The following is a 20,119-nucleotide window of genomic DNA, read 5'->3' as shown; positions in this document are numbered from 1 at the left end:
GATTTCAACCTTAAGGAAATTAGAGCATGTTATACTTACTACGTGCTGGTTTTCTGACAGATTTCAACCTTAAGGAAATTAGAGCATGTTATACTTACTACGTGCTGGTTTTCTGACAGATTTCAGCCTTAAGGAAATTAGAGCATGTTATACTTACTACGTGCTGGTTTTCTGACAGATTTCAGCCTTAAGGAAATTAGAGCATGTTATACTTACTACGTGCTGGTTTTCTGACAGATTTCAACCTTAAGGAAATTAGAGCATGTTATACTTACTACGTGCTGGTTTTCTGACAGATTTCAGCCTTAAGGAAATTAGAGCATGTTATACTTACTACGTGCTGGTTTTCTGACAGATTTCAGCCTTAAGGAAATTAGAGCATGTTATACTTACTACGTGCTGGTTTTCTGACAGATTTCAGCCTTAGGGAAATTAGAGCATGTTATACTTACTACGTGCTGGTTTTCTGACAGATTTCAACCTTAAGGAAATTAGAGCATGTTATACTTACTACGTGCTGGTTTTCTGACAGATTTCAGCCTTAAAGGAAATTAGAGCATGTTATACTTACTACGTGCTGGTTTTCTGACAGATTTCAGCCTTAGGGAAATTAGAGCATGTTATACTTACTACGTGCTGGTTTTCTGACAGATTTCAGCCTTAGGGAAATTAGAGCATGTTATACTTACTACGTGCTGGTTTTCTGACAGATTTCAACCTTAAGGAAATTAGAGCATGTTATACTTACTACGTGCTGGTTTTCTGACAGATTTCAACCTTAAGGAAATTAGAGCATGTTATACTTACTACGTGCTGGTTTTCTGACAGATTTCAACCTTAAGGAAATTAGAGCATGTTATACTTACTACGTGCTGGTTTTCTGACAGATTTCAACCTTAAGGAAATTAGAGCATGTTATACTTACTACGTGCTGGTTTTCTGACAGATTTCAACCTTAAGGAAATTAGAGCATGTTATACTTACTACGTGCTGGTTTTCTGACAGATTTCAGCCTTAAGGAAATTAGAGCATGTTATACTTACTACGTGCTGGTTTTCTGACAGATTTCAGCCTTAGGGAAATTAGAGCATGTTATACTTACTACGTGCTGGTTTTCTGACAGATTTCAACCTTAAGGAAATTAGAGCATGTTATACTTACTACGTGCTGGTTTTCTGACAGATTTCAGCCTTAAGGAAATTAGAGCATGTTATACTTACTACGTGCTGGTTTTCTGACAGATTTCAGCCTTAGGGAAATTAGAGCATGTTATACTTACTACGTGCTGGTTTTCTGACAGATTTCAGCCTTAGGGAAATTAGAGCATGTTATACTTACTACGTGCTGGTTTTCTGACAGATTTCAGCCTTAAGGAAATTAGAGCATGTTATACTTACTACGTGCTGGTTTTCTGACAGATTTCAACCTTAAGGAAATTAGAGCATGTTATACTTACTACGTGCTGGTTTTCTGACAGATTTCAACCTTAAGGAAATTAGAGCATGTTATACTTACTACGTGCTGGTTTTCTGACAGATTTCAGCCTTAAGGAAATTAGAGCATGTTATACTTACTACGTGCTGGTTTTCTGACAGATTTCAGCCTTAGGAAATTAGAGCATGTTATACTTACTACGTGCTGGTTTTCTGACAGATTTCAACCTTAAGGAAATTAGAGCATGTTATACTTACTACGTGCTGGTTTTCTGACAGATTTCAGCCTTATACTTACTACGGGAAGATTAGAGCATGTTATACTTACTACGTGCTGGTTTTCTGACAGATTTCAGCCTTAGGAAATTAGAGCATGTTATACTTACTACGTGCTGGTTTTCTGACAGATTTCAGCCTTAAGGAAATTAGAGCATGTTATACTTACTACGTGCTGGTTTTCTGACAGATTTCAACCTTAAGGAAATTAGAGCATGTTATACTTACTACGTGCTGGTTTTCTGACAGATTTCAGCCTTAAGGAAATTAGAGCATGTTATACTTACTACGTGCTGGTTTTCTGACAGATTTCAGCCTTAAGGAAATTAGAGCATGTTATACTTACTACGTGCTGGTTTTCTGACAGATTTCAGCCTTAAGGAAATTAGAGCATGTTATACTTACTACGTGCTGGTTTTCTGACAGATTTCAGCCTTAAGGAAATTATGTTAGCTGACAGATTTCAGTTAAATACTTATACTTACGTGCTGGTTTTCTGACAGATTTCAACCTTAAGGAAATTAGAGCATGTTATACTTACTACGTGCTGGTTTTCTGACAGATTTCAGCCTTAGGGAAATTAGAGCATGTTATACTTACTACGTGCTGGTTTTCTGACAGATTTCAGCCTTAAGGAAATTAGAGCATGTTATACTTACTACGTGCTGGTTTTCTGACAGATTTCAGCCTTAAGGAAATTAGAGCATGTTATACTTACTACGTGCTGGTTTTCTGACAGATTTCAACCTTAAGGAAATTAGAGCATGTTATACTTACTACGTGCTGGTTTTCTGACAGATTTCAGCCTTAAGGAAATTAGAGCATGTTATACTTACTACGTGCTGGTTTTCTGACAGATTTCAGCCTTAAGGAAATTAGAGCATGTTATACTTACTACGTGCTGGTTTTCTGACAGATTTCAGCCTTAGGAAATTAGAGCATGTTATACTTACTACGTGCTGGTTTTCTGACAGATTTCAGCCTTAAGGAAATTAGAGCATGTTATACTTACTACGTGCTGGTTTTCTGACAGATTTCAGCCTTAGGGAAATTAGAGCATGTTATACTTACTACGTGCTGGTTTTCTGACAGATTTCAGCCTTAAGGAAATTAGAGCATGTTATACTTACTACGTGCTGGTTTTCTGACAGATTTCAACCTTAAGGAAATTAGAGCATGTTATACTTACTACGTGCTGGTTTTCTGACAGATTTCAACCTTAAGGAAATTAGAGCATGTCATACTTACTACGTGCTGGTTTTCTGACAGATTTCAGCCTTAGAGAAATTAGAGCATGTTATACTTACTACGTGCTGGTTTTCTGACAGATTTCAGCCTTAGGGAAATTAGAGCATGTTATACTTACTACGTGCTGGTTTTCTGACAGATTTCAACCTTAAGGAAATTAGAGCATGTTATACTTACTACGTGCTGGTTTTCTGACAGATTTCAGCCTTAAAGAAATTAGAGCATGTTATACTTACTACGTGCTGGTTTTCTGACAGATTTCAGCCTTAGGGAAATTAGAGCATGTTATACTTACTACGTGCTGGTTTTCTGACAGATTTCAGCCTTAGGGAAATTAGAGCATGTTATACTTACTACGTGCTGGTTTTCTGACAGATTTCAACCTTAAGGAAATTAGAGCATGTTATACTTACTACGTGCTGGTTTTCTGACAGATTTCAACCTTAAAATTAGAGCATGTTATACTTACTACGTGCTGGTTTTCTGACAGATTTCAACCTTAAGGAAATTAGAGCATGTTATACTTACTACGTGCTGGTTTTCTGACAGATTTCAACCTTAAGGAAATTAGAGCATGTTATACTTACTACGTGCTGGTTTTCTGACAGATTTCAACCTTAAGGAAATTAGAGCATGTTATACTTACTACGTGCTGGTTTTCTGACAGATTTCAGCCTTAAGGAAATTAGAGCATGTTATACTTACTACGTGCTGGTTTTCTGACAGATTTCAGCCTTAGGAAATTAGAGCATGTTATACTTACTACGTGCTGGTTTTCTGACAGATTTCAACCTTAAGGAAATTAGAGCATGTTATACTTACTACGTGCTGGTTTTCTGACAGATTTCAGCCTTAAAGAAATTAGAGCATGTTATACTTACTACGTGCTGGTTTTCTGACAGATTTCAACCTGAGGAAATTAGAGCATGTTATACTTACTACGTGCTGGTTTTCTGACAGATTTCAGCCTTAGGAAATTAGAGCATGTTATACTTACTACGTGCTGGTTTTCTGACAGATTTCAGCCTTAGGAAATTAGAGCATGTTATACTTACTACGTGCTGGTTTTCTGACAGATTTCAACCTTAAGGAAATTAGAGCATGTTATACTTACTACGTGCTGGTTTTCTGACAGATTTCAACCTTAAGGAAATTAGAGCATGTTATACTTACTACGTGCTGGTTTTCTGACAGATTTCAGCCTTAAGGAAATTAGAGCATGTTATACTTACTACGTGCTGGTTTTCTGACAGATTTCAGCCTTAAGGAAATTAGAGCATGTTATACTTACTACGTGCTGGTTTTCTGACAGATTTCAACCTTAAGGAAATTAGAGCATGTTATACTTACTACGTGCTGGTTTTCTGACAGATTTCAGCCTTAGGGAAATTAGAGCATGTTATACTTACTACGTGCTGGTTTTCTGACAGATTTCAACCTGAGGAAATTAGAGCATGTTATACTTACTACGTGCTGGTTTTCTGACAGATTTCAGCCTTAAGGAAATTAGAGCATGTTATACTTACTACGTGCTGGTTTTCTGACAGATTTCAGCCTTAAGGAAATTAGAGCATGTTATACTTACTACGTGCTGGTTTTCTGACAGATTTCAGCCTTAAGGAAATTAGAGCATGTTATACTTACTACGTGCTGGTTTTCTGACAGATTTCAGCCTTAGGGAAATTAGAGCATGTTATACTTACTACGTGCTGGTTTTCTGACAGATTTCAGCCTTAAGGAAATTAGAGCATGTTATACTTACTACGTGCTGGTTTTCTGACAGATTTCAACCTTAAGGAAATTAGAGCATGTTATACTTACTACGTGCTGGTTTTCTGACAGATTTCAGCCTTAAGGAAATTAGAGCATGTTATACTTACTACGTGCTGGTTTTCTGACAGATTTCAACCTTAAGGAAATTAGAGCATGTTATACTTACTACGTGCTGGTTTTCTGACAGATTTCAGCCTTAAGGAAATTAGAGCATGTTATACTTACTACGTGCTGGTTTTCTGACAGATTTCAACCTTAAGGAAATTAGAGCATGTTATACTTACTACGTGCTGGTTTTCTGACAGATTTCAGCCTTAAGGAAATTAGAGCATGTTATACTTACTACGTGCTGGTTTTCTGACAGATTTCAACCTTAAGGAAATTAGAGCATGTTATACTTACTACGTGCTGGTTTTCTGACAGATTTCAGCCTTAAGGAAATTAGAGCATGTTATACTTACTACGTGCTGGTTTTCTGACAGATTTCAGCCTTAAGGAAATTAGAGCATGTTATACTTACTACGTGCTGGTTTTCTGACAGATTTCAGCCTTAGGGAAATTAGAGCATGTTATACTTACTACGTGCTGGTTTTCTGACAGATTTCAGCCTTAAGGAAATTAGAGCATGTTATACTTACTACGTGCTGGTTTTCTGACAGATTTCAACCTTAAGGAAATTAGAGCATGTTATACTTACTACGTGCTGGTTTTCTGACAGATTTCAACCTTAAGGAAATTAGAGCATGTTATACTTACTACGTGCTGGTTTTCTGACAGATTTCAGCCTTAGGGAAATTAGAGCATGTTATACTTACTACGTGCTGGTTTTCTGACAGATTTCAGCCTTAGGGAAATTAGAGCATGTTATACTTACTACGTGCTGGTTTTCTGACAGATTTCAACCTTAAGGAAATTAGAGCATGTTATACTTACTACGTGCTGGTTTTCTGACAGATTTCAGCCTTAGGGAAATTAGAGCATGTTATACTTACTACGTGCTGGTTTTCTGACAGATTTCAACCTTAAGGAAATTAGAGCATGTTATACTTACTACGTGCTGGTTTTCTGACAGATTTCAACCTTAAGGAAATTAGAGCATGTTATACTTACTACGTGCTGGTTTTCTGACAGATTTCAGCCTTAAGGAAATTAGAGCATGTTATACTTACTACGTGCTGGTTTTCTGACAGATTTCAGCCTTAAGGAAATTAGAGCATGTTATACTTACTACGTGCTGGTTTTCTGACAGATTTCAACCTTAAGGAAATTAGAGCATGTTATACTTACTACGTGCTGGTTTTCTGACAGATTTCAACCTTAAGGAAATTAGAGCATGTTATACTTACTACGTGCTGGTTTTCTGACAGATTTCAGCCTTAAGGAAATTAGAGCATGTTATACTTACTACGTGCTGGTTTTCTGACAGATTTCAGCCTTAAGGAAATTAGAGCATGTTATACTTACTACGTGCTGGTTTTCTGACAGATTTCAGCCTTAAGGAAATTAGAGCATGTTATACTTACTACGTGCTGGTTTTCTGACAGATTTCAGCCTTAGGAAATTAGAGCATGTTATTACTACGTGCTGGTTTTCTGACAGATTTCAACCTTAAAATTAGAGTATGTTATACTTACTACGTGCTGGTTTTCTGACAGATTTCAGCCTTAAAAAAATTAGAGCATGTTATACTTACTACGTGCTGGTTTTCTGACAGATTTCAGCCTTAGGGAAATTAGAGCATGTTATACTTACTACGTGCTGGTTTTCTGACAGATTTCAGCCTTAAGGAAATTAGAGCATGTTATACTTACTACGTGCTGGTTTTCTGACAGATTTCAGCCTTAAGGAAATTAGAGCATGTTATACTTACTACGTGCTGGTTTTCTGACAGATTTCAACCTTAAGGAAATTAGAGCATGTTATACTTACTACGTGCTGGTTTTCTGACAGATTTCAACCTTAAGGAAATTAGAGCATGTTATACTTACTACGTGCTGGTTTTCTGACAGATTTCAACCTGAGGAAATTAGAGCATGTTATACTTACTACGTGCTGGTTTTCTGACAGATTTCAGCCTTAAGGAAATTAGAGCATGTTATACTTACTACGTGCTGGTTTTCTGACAGATTTCAGCCTTAAGGAAATTAGAGCATGTTATACTTACTACGTGCTGGTTTTCTGACAGATTTCAGCCTTAGGAAATTAGAGCATGTTATACTTACTACGTGCTGGTTTTCTGACAGATTTCAACCTTAAGGAAATTAGAGCATGTTATACTTACTACGTGCTGGTTTTCTGACAGATTTCAGCCTTAAGGAAATTAGAGCATGTTATACTTACTACGTGCTGGTTTTCTGACAGATTTCAGCCTTAGGGAAATTAGAGCATGTTATACTTACTACGTGCTGGTTTTCTGACAGATTTCAGCCTTAAAGAAATTAGAGCATGTTATACTTACTACGTGCTGGTTTTCTGACAGATTTCAGCCTTAGGGAAATTAGAGCATGTTATACTTACTACGTGCTGGTTTTCTGACAGATTTCAGCCTTAAGGAAATTAGAGCATGTTATACTTACTACGTGCTGGTTTTCTGACAGATTTCAACCTTAAGGAAATTAGAGCATGTTATACTTACTACGTGCTGGTTTTCTGACAGATTTCAACCTTAAGGAAATTAGAGCATGTTATACTTACTACGTGCTGGTTTTCTGACAGATTTCAGCCTTAAGGAAATTAGAGCATGTTATACTTACTACGTGCTGGTTTTCTGACAGATTTCAGCCTTAAGGAAATTAGAGCATGTTATACTTACTACGTGCTGGTTTTCTGACAGATTTCAGCCTTAAGGAAATTAGAGCATGTTATACTTACTACGTGCTGGTTTTCTGACAGATTTCAGCCTTAGGAAATTAGAGCATGTTATACTTACTACGTGCTGGTTTTCTGACAGATTTCAACCTTAAGGAAATTAGAGCATGTTATACTTACTACGTGCTGGTTTTCTGACAGATTTCAGCCTTAAGGAAATTAGAGCATGTTATACTTACTACGTGCTGGTTTTCTGACAGATTTCAGCCTTAGGGAAATTAGAGCATGTTATACTTACTACGTGCTGGTTTTCTGACAGATTTCAGCCTTAGGGAAATTAGAGCATGTTATACTTACTACGTGCTGGTTTTCTGACAGATTTCAGCCTTAAGGAAATTAGAGCATGTTATACTTACTACGTGCTGGTTTTCTGACAGATTTCAACCTTAAGGAAATTAGAGCATGTTATACTTACTACGTGCTGGTTTTCTGACAGATTTCAACCTTAAGGAAATTAGAGCATGTTATACTTACTACGTGCTGGTTTTCTGACAGATTTCAGCCTTAAGGAAATTAGAGCATGTTATACTTACTACGTGCTGGTTTTCTGACAGATTTCAGCCTTAAGGAAATTAGAGCATGTTATACTTACTACGTGCTGGTTTTCTGACAGATTTCAGCCTTAAGGAAATTAGAGCATGTTATACTTACTACGTGCTGGTTTTCTGACAGATTTCAGCCTTAGGGAAATTAGAGCATGTTATACTTACTACGTGCTGGTTTTCTGACAGATTTCAACCTTAAGGAAATTAGAGCATGTTATACTTACTACGTGCTGGTTTTCTGACAGATTTCAACCTTAAGGAAATTAGAGCATGTTATACTTACTACGTGCTGGTTTTCTGACAGATTTCAGCCTTAGGGAAATTAGAGCATGTTATACTTACTACGTGCTGGTTTTCTGACAGATTTCAACCTGAGGAAATTAGAGCATGTTATACTTACTACGTGCTGGTTTTCTGACAGATTTCAACCTTAAGGAAATTAGAGCATGTTATACTTACTACGTGCTGGTTTTCTGACAGATTTCAACCTTAAAAAAATTAGAGCATGTTATACTTACTACGTGCTGGTTTTCTGACAGATTTCAACCTTAAGGAAATTAGAGCATGTTATACTTACTACGTGCTGGTTTTCTGACAGATTTCAACCTTAAGGAAATTAGAGCATGTTATACTTACTACGTGCTGGTTTTCTGACAGATTTCAACCTTAAGGAAATTAGAGCATGTTATACTTACTACGTGCTGGTTTTCTGACAGATTTCAGCCTTAAGGAAATTAGAGCATGTTATACTTACTACGTGCTGGTTTTCTGACAGATTTCAGCCTTAGGGAAATTAGAGCATGTTATACTTACTACGTGCTGGTTTTCTGACAGATTTCAACCTTAAGGAAATTAGAGCATGTTATACTTACTACGTGCTGGTTTTCTGACAGATTTCAGCCTTAAAGAAATTAGAGCATGTTATACTTACTACGTGCTGGTTTTCTGACAGATTTCAGCCTTAGGGAAATTAGAGCATGTTATACTTACTACGTGCTGGTTTTCTGACAGATTTCAGCCTTAGAGAAATTAGAGCATGTTATACTTACTACGTGCTGGTTTTCTGACAGATTTCAGCCTTAGGGAAATTAGAGCATGTTATACTTACTACGTGCTGGTTTTCTGACAGATTTCAACCTTAAGGAAATTAGAGCATGTTATACTTACTACGTGCTGGTTTTCTGACAGATTTCAACCTTAAGGAAATTAGAGCATGTTATACTTACTACGTGCTGGTTTTCTGACAGATTTCAGCCTTAAGGAAATTAGAGCATGTTATACTTACTACGTGCTGGTTTTCTGACAGATTTCAGCCTTAGGGAAATTAGAGCATGTTATACTTACTACGTGCTGGTTTTCTGACAGATTTCAACCTTAAGGAAATTAGAGCATGTTATACTTACTACGTGCTGGTTTTCTGACAGATTTCAGCCTTAGGGAAATTAGAGCATGTTATACTTACTACGTGCTGGTTTTCTGACAGATTTCAGCCTTAGAGAAATTAGAGCATGTTATACTTACTACGTGCTGGTTTTCTGACAGATTTCAGCCTTAGGGAAATTAGAGCATGTTATACTTACTACGTGCTGGTTTTCTGACAGATTTCAACCTTAAGGAAATTAGAGCATGTTATACTTACTACGTGCTGGTTTTCTGACAGATTTCAACCTTAAAAAAATTAGAGCATGTTATACTTACTACGTGCTGGTTTTCTGACAGATTTCAACCTTAAGGAAATTAGAGCATGTTATACTTACTACGTGCTGGTTTTCTGACAGATTTCAACCTTAAGGAAATTAGAGCATGTTATACTTACTACGTGCTGGTTTTCTGACAGATTTCAACCTTAAGGAAATTAGAGCATGTTATACTTACTACGTGCTGGTTTTCTGACAGATTTCAGCCTTAAGGAAATTAGAGCATGTTATACTTACTACGTGCTGGTTTTCTGACAGATTTCAGCCTTAAGGAAATTAGAGCATGTTATACTTACTACGTGCTGGTTTTCTGACAGATTTCAGCCTTAAGGAAATTAGAGCATGTTATACTTACTACGTGCTGGTTTTCTGACAGATTTCAGCCTTAAGGAAATTAGAGCATGTTATACTTACTACGTGCTGGTTTTCTGACAGATTTCAACCTTAAGGAAATTAGAGCATGTTATACTTACTACGTGCTGGTTTTCTGACAGATTTCAACCTTAAGGAAATTAGAGCATGTCATACTTACTACGTGCTGGTTTTCTGACAGATTTCAGCCTTAGAGAAATTAGAGCATGTTATACTTACTACGTGCTGGTTTTCTGACAGATTTCAGCCTTAGGGAAATTAGAGCATGTTATACTTACTACGTGCTGGTTTTCTGACAGATTTCAACCTTAAGGAAATTAGAGCATGTTATACTTACTACGTGCTGGTTTTCTGACAGATTTCAGCCTTAAGGAAATTAGAGCATGTTATACTTACTACGTGCTGGTTTTCTGACAGATTTCAACCTTAAGGAAATTAGAGCATGTTATACTTACTACGTGCTGGTTTTCTGACAGATTTCAACCTTAAGGAAATTAGAGCATGTTATACTTACTACGTGCTGGTTTTCTGACAGATTTCAACCTTAAGGAAATTAGAGCATGTCATACTTACTACGTGCTGGTTTTCTGACAGATTTCAGCCTTAAAGAAATTAGAGCATGTCATACTTACTACGTGCTGGTTTTCTGACAGATTTCAGCCTTAGGGAAATTAGAGCATGTTATACTTACTACGTGCTGGTTTTCTGACAGATTTCAGCCTTAGGGAAATTAGAGCATGTTATACTTACTACGTGCTGGTTTTCTGACAGATTTCAACATTAAGGAAATTAGAGCATGTTATACTTACTACGTGCTGGTTTTCTGACAGATTTCAACCTTAAGGAAATTAGAGCATGTTTTCCTTACTACGTGCTGGTTTTCTGACAGATTTCAGCCTTATGGAAATTAGAGCATGTTATACTTACTACGTACTGGTTTTCTGACAGATTTCAGCCTTAAAGAAATTAGAGCATGTTATACTTACTACGTGCTGGTTTTCTGACAGATTTCAGCCTTAAAGAAATTAGAGCATGTTATACTTACTACGTGCTGGTTTTCTGACAGATTTCAGCCTTAAGGAAATTAGAGCATGTTATACTTACTACGTGCTGGTTTTCTGACAGATTTCAGCCTTAGGAAATTAGAGCATGTTTTCCTTACTACGTGCTGGTTTTCTGACAGATTTCAACCTTAAGGAAATTAGAGCATGTCATACTTACTACGTGCTGGTTTTCTGACAGATTTCATCCTTAAAGAAATTAGACCATGTCATACTTACTACGTGCTGGTTTTCTGACAGATTTCAGCCTTAGGGAAATTAGAGCATGTTATACTTACTACGTGCTGGTTTTCTGACAGATTTCAGCCTTAGGGAAATTAGAGCATGTTATACTTACTACGTGCTGGTTTTCTGACAGATTTCAACCTTAAGGAAATTAGAGCATGTTATACTTACTACGTGCTGGTTTTCTGACAGATTTCAACCTTAAAAAAATTAGAGCATGTTTTCCTTACTACGTGCTGGTTTTCTGACAGATTTCAACCTTAAGGAAATTAGAGCATGTTTTCCTTACTACGTGCTGGTTTTCTGACAGATTTCAACCTTAAGGAAATTAGAGCATGTTATACTTACTACGTGCTGGTTTTCTGACAGATTTCAACCTTAAGGAAATTAGAGCATGTTATACTTACTACGTGCTGGTTTTCTGACAGATTTCAGCCTTAAGGAAATTAGAGCATGTTATACTTACTACGTGCTGGTTTTCTGACAGATTTCAGCCTTAGGGAAATTAGAGCATGTTATACTTACTACGTGCTGGTTTTCTGACAGATTTCAACCTTAAGGAAATTAGAGCATGTTATACTTACTACGTGCTGGTTTTCTGACAGATTTCAGCCTTAGGGAATTAGAGCATGTTATACTTACTACGTGCTGGTTTTCTGACAGATTTCAGCCTTAGGAAATTAGAGCATGTTATACTTACTACGTGCTGGTTTTCTGACAGATTTCAACCTTAAGGAAATTAGAGCATGTTATACTTACTACGTGCTGGTTTTCTGACAGATTTCAGCCTTAAGGAAATTAGAGCATGTTATACTTACTACGTGCTGGTTTTCTGACAGATTTCAGCCTTTAGGAAATTAGAGCATGTTATACTTACTACGTGCTGGTTTTCTTACAGATTTCAGCCTTAGGGAAATTAGAGCATGTTATACTTACTACATGCTGGTTTTCTGACAGATTTCAGCCTTAAGGAAATTAGAGCATGTTATACTTACTACGTGCTGGTTTTCTGACAGATTTCAGCCTTAAGGAAATTAGAGCATGTTATACTTACTACGTGCTGGTTTTCTGACAGATTTCAGAATTAGGAAAATTAGAGCATGTTTTCCTTACTACGTGCTTGTTTTCTGACAGATTTCAGCCGTAAGAAAATTAGAGCATGTGATACTTACTACGTGCTGGTTTTCTGACAGAATTCAACCTTAAGAAAATTAGAGCATGTCATACTTACTACGTGCTGGTTTTCTCACAGATTTCAACCTTAAGGAAATTAGAGCATGTTATACTTACTACGTGCTGGTTTTCTGACAGATTTCAGCCTTAGCGAAATTAGAGTATGTTATACTTACTACGTGCTGGTTTTCTGACAGATTTCAACCTTAAGGAAATTAGAGCATGTTATACTTACTACGTGCTGGTTTTCTGACAGATTTCAGCCTTAGGGAAATTAGAGCATGTTTTCCTTACTACGTGCTGGTTTTCTGACAGTTTTCAGCCTTAGGGAAATTAGAGCATGTTATACTTACTACGTGCTGGTTTTCTGACAGATTTCAGCCTTTAGGAAATTAGAGCATGTTATACTTACTACGTGCTGGTTTTTTGACAGATTTCAGCCTTAGGGAAATTAGAGCATGTTTTCCTTACTACGTGCTGGTTTTCTGACAGATTTCAGCCTTAAAAAAATTAGAGCATGTTATACTTACTACGTGCTGGTTTTCTGACAGAATTCAACCTTAAGGAAATTAGAGCATGTCATACTTACTATGTGCTGGTTTTCTGACAGATTTCAACCTTAAGGAAATTAGAGCATGTCATACTTACTACGTGCTGGTTTTCTGACAGATTTCAGCCTTAGGGAAATTAGAGTATGTTATACTTACTACGTGCTGGTTTTCTGACAGATTTCAACCTTAAGGAAATTAGAGCATGTTATACTTACTACGTGCTGGTTTTCTGACAGATTTCAGCCTTAGGGAAATTAGAGCATGTTTTCCTTACTACGTGCTGGTTTTCTGACAGATTTCAGCCTTAGAGAAATTAGAGTATGTTATACTTACTACGTGCTGGTTTTCTGACAGATTTGAGCCTTAGGGAAATTAGAGCATGTTATACTTACTACGTGCTTGTTTTCTGACAGATTTCAGCCTCAAGGAAATTAGAGCATGTTATACTTACTACGTGCTGGTTTTCTGACAGATTTCAGCCTTAAGGAAATTAGAGCATGTTATACATACTACGTGCTGGTTTTCTGACAGATTTCAGCCTTAGGGAAATTAGAGCATGTTTTCCTTACTACGTGCTGATTTTCTGACAGATTTCAGCCTTAAGGAAATTAGAGCATGTCATACTTACTACGTGCTGGTTTTCTGACAGATTTCATCCTTAAAGAAATTAGACCATGTCATACTTACTACGTGCTGGTTTTCTGACAGATTTCAGGGTTAGGGAAATTAGAGCATGTTTTCCTTACTACGTGCTGGTTTTCTGACAGATTTCAGCCTTAGGGAAATAAGAGCATGTTATACTTACTACGTGCTGGTTTTCTGACAGATTTCAACATTAAGGAAATTAGAGCATGTTATACCTACTACGTGCTGGTTTTCTGACAGATTTCAACCTTAAGGAAATTAGAGCATGTTTTCCTGACTACGTGCTGGTTTTCTGACAGATTTCAACCTTAAGGAAATTAGAGCATGTTATACTTACTACGTGCTGGTTTTCTGACAGATTTCAACCTTAAGGATATTAGAGCATGTTATACTTACTACGTGCTGGTTTTCTGACAGATTTCAGCCTTAGGGAAATTAGAGCATGTTATACTTACTACGTGCTGGTTTTCTGACAGATTTCAGCATTAGGGAAATTAGAGCATGTTATACTTACTACGTGCTGGTTTTCTGACAGATTTCAGCCTTAGGGAAATTAGAGAATGTTATACTTACTACGTGCTGGTTTTCTGACAGATTTCAGCCTTAGGAAAATTAGAGCATGTTATACTTACTACGTGCTGCTTTTCTGACAGATATCAGCCTTAGGGAAATTAGAGCATGTTATACTTACTACGTGCTGGTTTTCTGACAGATTTCCGCCTTAGGGAAATTAGAGAATGTTATACTTACTACGTGCTGGTTTTCTGACAGATTTCAGTCTTAGGAAAATTAGAGCATGTTATACTTACTACGTGCTGGTTTTCTGACAGATTTCAACCTTAAGGAAATTAGAGCATGTTATACTTACTACGTGCTGGTTTTCTGACAGATTTCAGCCTTAAGGAAATTAGAGCATGTTATACTTACTACGTGCTGGTTTTCTGACAGATTTCAGCCTTAAGAAAATTAGAGCATGTTATACTTACTACGTGCTGGTTTTCTGACAGATTTCAACCTTAAGGAAATTAGAGCATGTTATACTTACTACGTGCTGGTTTTCCGACAGATTTCAGCCTTAAGGAAATTAGAGCATGTTATACTTACTACGTGCTGCTTTTCTGACAGATTTCAACCTTAAGGAAATTAGAGCATGTTATACTTACAACGTGCTGGTTTTCTGACAGATTTCAGCTTTAGGGAAATTAAAGCATGTTTTCCTTACTACGTGCTGGTTTTCTGACAGATTTCAACCTTAAGGAAATTAGAGCATGTTATACTTACTACGTGCTGGTTTTCTGACAGATTTCAGCCTTAGGGAAATTAGAGCATGTTATACTTACTACGTGCTGGTTTTCTGACAGATTTCAGCCTTAGGGAAATTAGAGCACGTTATACTTACTACGTGCTGGTTTTCTGACAGATTTCAGCCTTAGGGAAATTAGAGTATGTTATACTTACTACGTGCTGGTTTTCTGACAGATTTCAGCCTTAGGGAAATAAGAGCATGTTTTCCTTACTACGTGCTGGTTTTCTGACAGATTTCAGCCTTAAGGAAATTAGAGCATGTCATACTTATTAGTGCTGGTTTTCTGACAGATTTCAACCTTAAGGAAATTAGAGCATGTCATACTTACTACGTGCTGGTTTTCTGACAGATTTCAACCTTAGGGAAATTAGAGCATGTTATAATTACTACGTGCTGGTTTTCTGACAGATTTCAGCCTTAAGGAAATTAGAGCATGTTATACTTATTACGTACTGGTTTTCTGACAGATTTGAACCTTAAGGAATTTAGAGCATGTTATACTTACAACGTGCTGGTTTTCTGACAGATTTCAGCCTTAGGGAAATTAGAGCATGTTATACTTACTACGTGCTGGTTTTCTGACAGATTTCAACCTTAAGGAAATTAGAGCATGTTATACTTACTACGTGCTGGTTTTCTGGCAGATTTCAACCTTAAGGAAATTAGGGCATGTTATACTTACTACGTGCTGGTTTTCTGACAGATTTCAGCCTTAAGAAAATTAGAGCATGTTATACTTACTACGTTCTGGTTTTCTGACAGATTTCAACCGTAGGGAAATTAGAGCATGTTATACTTACTACGTGCTGGTTTTCTGGCAGATTTAAGCCTTAAGAAAATTAGAGCATGTTATACTTACTACGTTCTGGTTTTCTGACAGATTTCAACCATAGTTTAATTAGAGCATGTTATACTTACTACGTGCTGGTTTTCTGGCAGATTTCAACATAAAGGAAATTAGAGCATGTTATACTTACTACGTACTGGTTTTCTGACAGATTTCAGCCTTAGGGAAATTAGAGTATGTTTTCCTTACTACGTTCTGGTTTTCTGACAGATTTCAACCGTAGGGAAATTAGAGCATGTTATACTTACTACGTTCTGGTTTTCTGACAGATTTCAACCGTAGGGAAATTAGAGCATGTTATACTTACTACGTTCTGGTTTTCTGACAGATTTCAACCGTAGGGAAATTAGAGCATGTTATAACTACTATGTACTGGTTTTCTGGCAGATTTCAGCCTTAAGAAAATTAGAGTTTTCTACCTGTTGTTTCAACTTTTACGATTTCGTTTGATTTTGAATGTCACGCAAAGATACGCGATAGTGGTATGCCAATGGAATGTCATCCAGACAGCAACATCCACAACCAACTCATGGACTTTGTTTTAACCAACGAACAGTAGAACACATTATAACGTCCCCTTGGCTGAACGGACGAGCATGTTAGATGACATGACTCCCAGATTACAAGTCAAACACCTTAACTACCAAGCCCAGCTGTTACAATTCAGTACGGTTAGCAAGTGTAATACAGAAATATTTCTCAAGTTTCCGTTCGTCAGAGACAGACGACGAACACTTGGATCTACATTTGTTTTTCTTTAACTAGACTTCCTCAAACAGTATTTTACGACAACTACACGCAATTCTCTCAAGGACAAGGAGAGTCACGTCTGTTAAATATGTTTGTTGTTTTAACTTTCTTTCTACTAACAAAAAATAAAACAGAGTTCATTTGTATTATTAGCACCGGTATCAGTCGATTTCTCGTGACGCCAGTGCATTCGAATCGGCGTGTGAGAAATTCATGACGTCCATCTACATCTTGAGAGTGGAGAGAAATATAGTTCTCCGCGATGGGAAACGGAGGAGAAACGGAAAAATCGTGACTTTATTGCGAATCTACGTGCACACAAAACAAACATTTCGCTAATTTGGGGACTGCAATTATTTTGTTGTTTTTTTCCAGCAAGATTTCCATTATAGTATGATTTCATTTACCTTAAAATTACATGTATTCTATTCAAACAACATAAACCGGTAAGACGATCCCTGCAAACTTGTTTCATGAAACCTAAGTTAAGATTCGAAAACAAGTGACGTCGGTACGACTAAGCTGAAAAACTTATCCACTTCCGTCCTTTATCTGAATCTCGTTTTAAAACATATCCACTTCCGTCCTTTATCTGAATCTCGTTTTAAAACATATCCACTTCCGTCCTTTATCTGAATCGCGTATTAAAACTTATCCACTTCCGTCCTTTATCTGAATCGCGTATTAAAACTTATCCACTTCCGTCCTTTATCTGAATCGCGTATTTATGTGCCAGCTCTCGTGAAATATCAGTTTGTGATGTTACACAAACATGAACACCAGTAAAGACATGTGATGTGTGGGCGGCTCCACGGTTCGTTTAATAATACCAACATGGTTATTACCATTAACAAAATGTCTATGGTTAGTCATCGATGCTGTCCATCTTAGAAACTCGAACAGGTCTGCATTTTACAGGAAGCCATAAGGAGATAAGAAATCTAATAAGATATATGGGAAAATAAACTCTGTAGGTATGACGTAATTTAAAGCTAAACACATCCACGAGGAATTACACATCACGAGGCTGTCCTGTTTGTGCAAATTTTGTGTACGGTCAGAGACGATACAAAATGAAGTTAACAGAAAGACAGCACACGCATGCTATTATTATAAGCTTACAAACAATTTGTTGGCTCTTCTAAAACGTAACCACTTGTAACTGAAATTGTTTCTTATTAACATTAGAATATTGTAGTTACAGTCGCTTGTGAGTTAAAACACTAACTGAAAATCTTATTTTTACTGTCCTTTAATGCCATGTTATAATACGGTTATATACTGATTAAAAAGCTTTTATCCTTATACTAAAACAATGACAGTTTGAAGGAAAAAAATGAAAAATGAAAATCATTATTTTATTGTTAACTTCAAACCTGAAGATTCTACCTTCCAAACGTCATTGTCACATTTCTTGGACCCGTTTCAAAACCAATCCTTCTCTAAGTATGTCACATAATGTTCACATCACAATATCGTACTCACAATATTCAGTCACGGTTTCTTTGCACAATCTTGTAAAGTTGGTAAGCGATTCGCTTTTGCAAACATGTATTTACTAATATATATCTTTCAGATACACCAAGTATATTAAAACACCAACAATAACGGCATGAGAAAGTTATTTAACAACAAAATAAATTAGAAAAACAACACATAAAATTCGAAATATCCGTTATCAGTTTTACAGTTAATACATTCATTCAAACTGCCGCCCGCCAAAATTTTGTTTTGCCCTCTAACGGTGTCTTTATTTTATTTCTATAATAAAAGTTAATTGCACGTGAAATGTTTGAATAGAATGGAACTCATAATAATTGTAACACACAGCAATGTACGACTACGGCGAAATAAGCAATTTTTACTTGAAATTAATGTTATGAATATCAAGGTATATTTCATATTTTCAGGGTTTGATGTAAAGCCCTTTAATAACCTAAAATATTAACGGAATATAATCTGTCAATAACTCGAGAGGGCGCACCATACATTCCCGTAAATGACACGAACGTCGTAATTGAAACAATACTTTACACTTTAAATTAAGCCTAGATTCGTCTTGGTATAATTTGGTGGGTAACAAAATAAATTTCACAACCTAATATTCACAACTTACCTCTGTTTAGAAGTTAACTGACGTTACGTTAGTGTTACATTGTTTATAGCGATTTTCTCCATTTCTTGTAAAGCTTTAACTTGTTTTTTTTTTGTTTTTTTTCCGTTTCGTCTTCCTGAATCGCCGAGTTAGAAGCTGTTGGCGTCATTAAAATTATAATTCTGACATCACTTATCACAGTATCAGACTCGCAACATTTTTCAACGTAGAGCATAAAAACTGCAATGGTTACTTTACGACCGACAATGAAAGTTACAAGTTCGAGTCCTGAACGTTCGTCCGTAACACTTACAAGTAACACAAAATCTACATTGGTCACGTGCCTTCCCAGATCAATGAAATATCGAAAATAAAACAGCTGCTTGATACGTAGAACTTTCGTTCGGTAAACCTCAATGAAATGAACACCTCTAACTTATAAAAACAAATTAATATTCGATAAAAACTTATTAATTTGAATTTCGCACAAACTTACAGCAACACCACGTTGTTTACCAGTTCAATCAACACACTAAAATCCAATTTCATGGAGAGACGTCACGTGCTAAAACACTTGCCAATAACTAGCGCGTGAAACTAAATAACAAAAGTTGAGAAGGCCAAGGGGTGGTAAGAATGATTAATTCCACAAAAGTAATAGGTTTTCAAATAGTACACGTAATCATATTCACTGGAGTCATCGAATGTCAAAAACTCGTTTAGGTAACAAAACGTATTTCTAAACATTTCAGAATAAACAGTTGTAACTCGAGACATTCCACTGAGACCAACGGAAAGGTCACAGTAATCCTTAAATTACTGACTGTGAGGTCCAGTAGTAATTAGTGGTAATATTCTGTATCTTAGTGTGTTAAGTCGTGCGACTCGTAATCTGAGGGTCGCGGGTTCGCATCCCTGTCGCGACAAGCATGCTCGCCCTTTCAGCCGTGGGGGCGTTATAATGTTACGATCAGTCCCACTATACGTTGGTAAAAGAGTAGACCAAGAGTTGGCGGTGGGTGGTGATGACTAGCTGCCTTCCCTCTAGTCTTACACTGCTAAATTAGGGACGGTTAGCGCAGATAGCCCTCGAGTAGCTTTGTGCGAAATTCCAAAACAAACAAACAAACTAATATCTTTAAACTGGCGTCTGTAAAATATTTTTAAAAATTTCAAAAACTATGATTTATAAAATAAAAAAAAAACATTTATATGAGTTGGAAATTTAATTTGAGGATACAGTATTTTTCAAGT

General features: G+C 36.7%; 1 long non-coding RNA gene across 1 annotated transcript in view; it reads right to left on the bottom strand.

Moving 5' to 3' along the window:
* The window catches only part of LOC143246069 (uncharacterized), a 75,557-nt gene extending 56,180 nt beyond the window's left edge, over positions 1 to 19,377 (bottom strand). Inside the window, exon 1 of the long non-coding RNA XR_013025769.1 lies at positions 18,887 to 19,377. This is a non-coding gene — a long non-coding RNA (uncharacterized LOC143246069). The remainder of the gene's footprint in view (positions 1 to 18,886) is intronic.
* Positions 19,378 to 20,119: the final 742 nt, after the last annotated feature.

The sequence above is a fragment of the Tachypleus tridentatus genome, chromosome 3 (assembly GCF_004210375.1).
Source record: "Tachypleus tridentatus isolate NWPU-2018 chromosome 3, ASM421037v1, whole genome shotgun sequence".
NCBI classification, from domain to species: Eukaryota; Metazoa; Arthropoda; class Merostomata; order Xiphosura; family Limulidae; genus Tachypleus; species Tachypleus tridentatus.
Note: the sequence above shows the minus strand (reverse complement) of the source record. Positions and strands in the feature narration are given on the sequence as shown.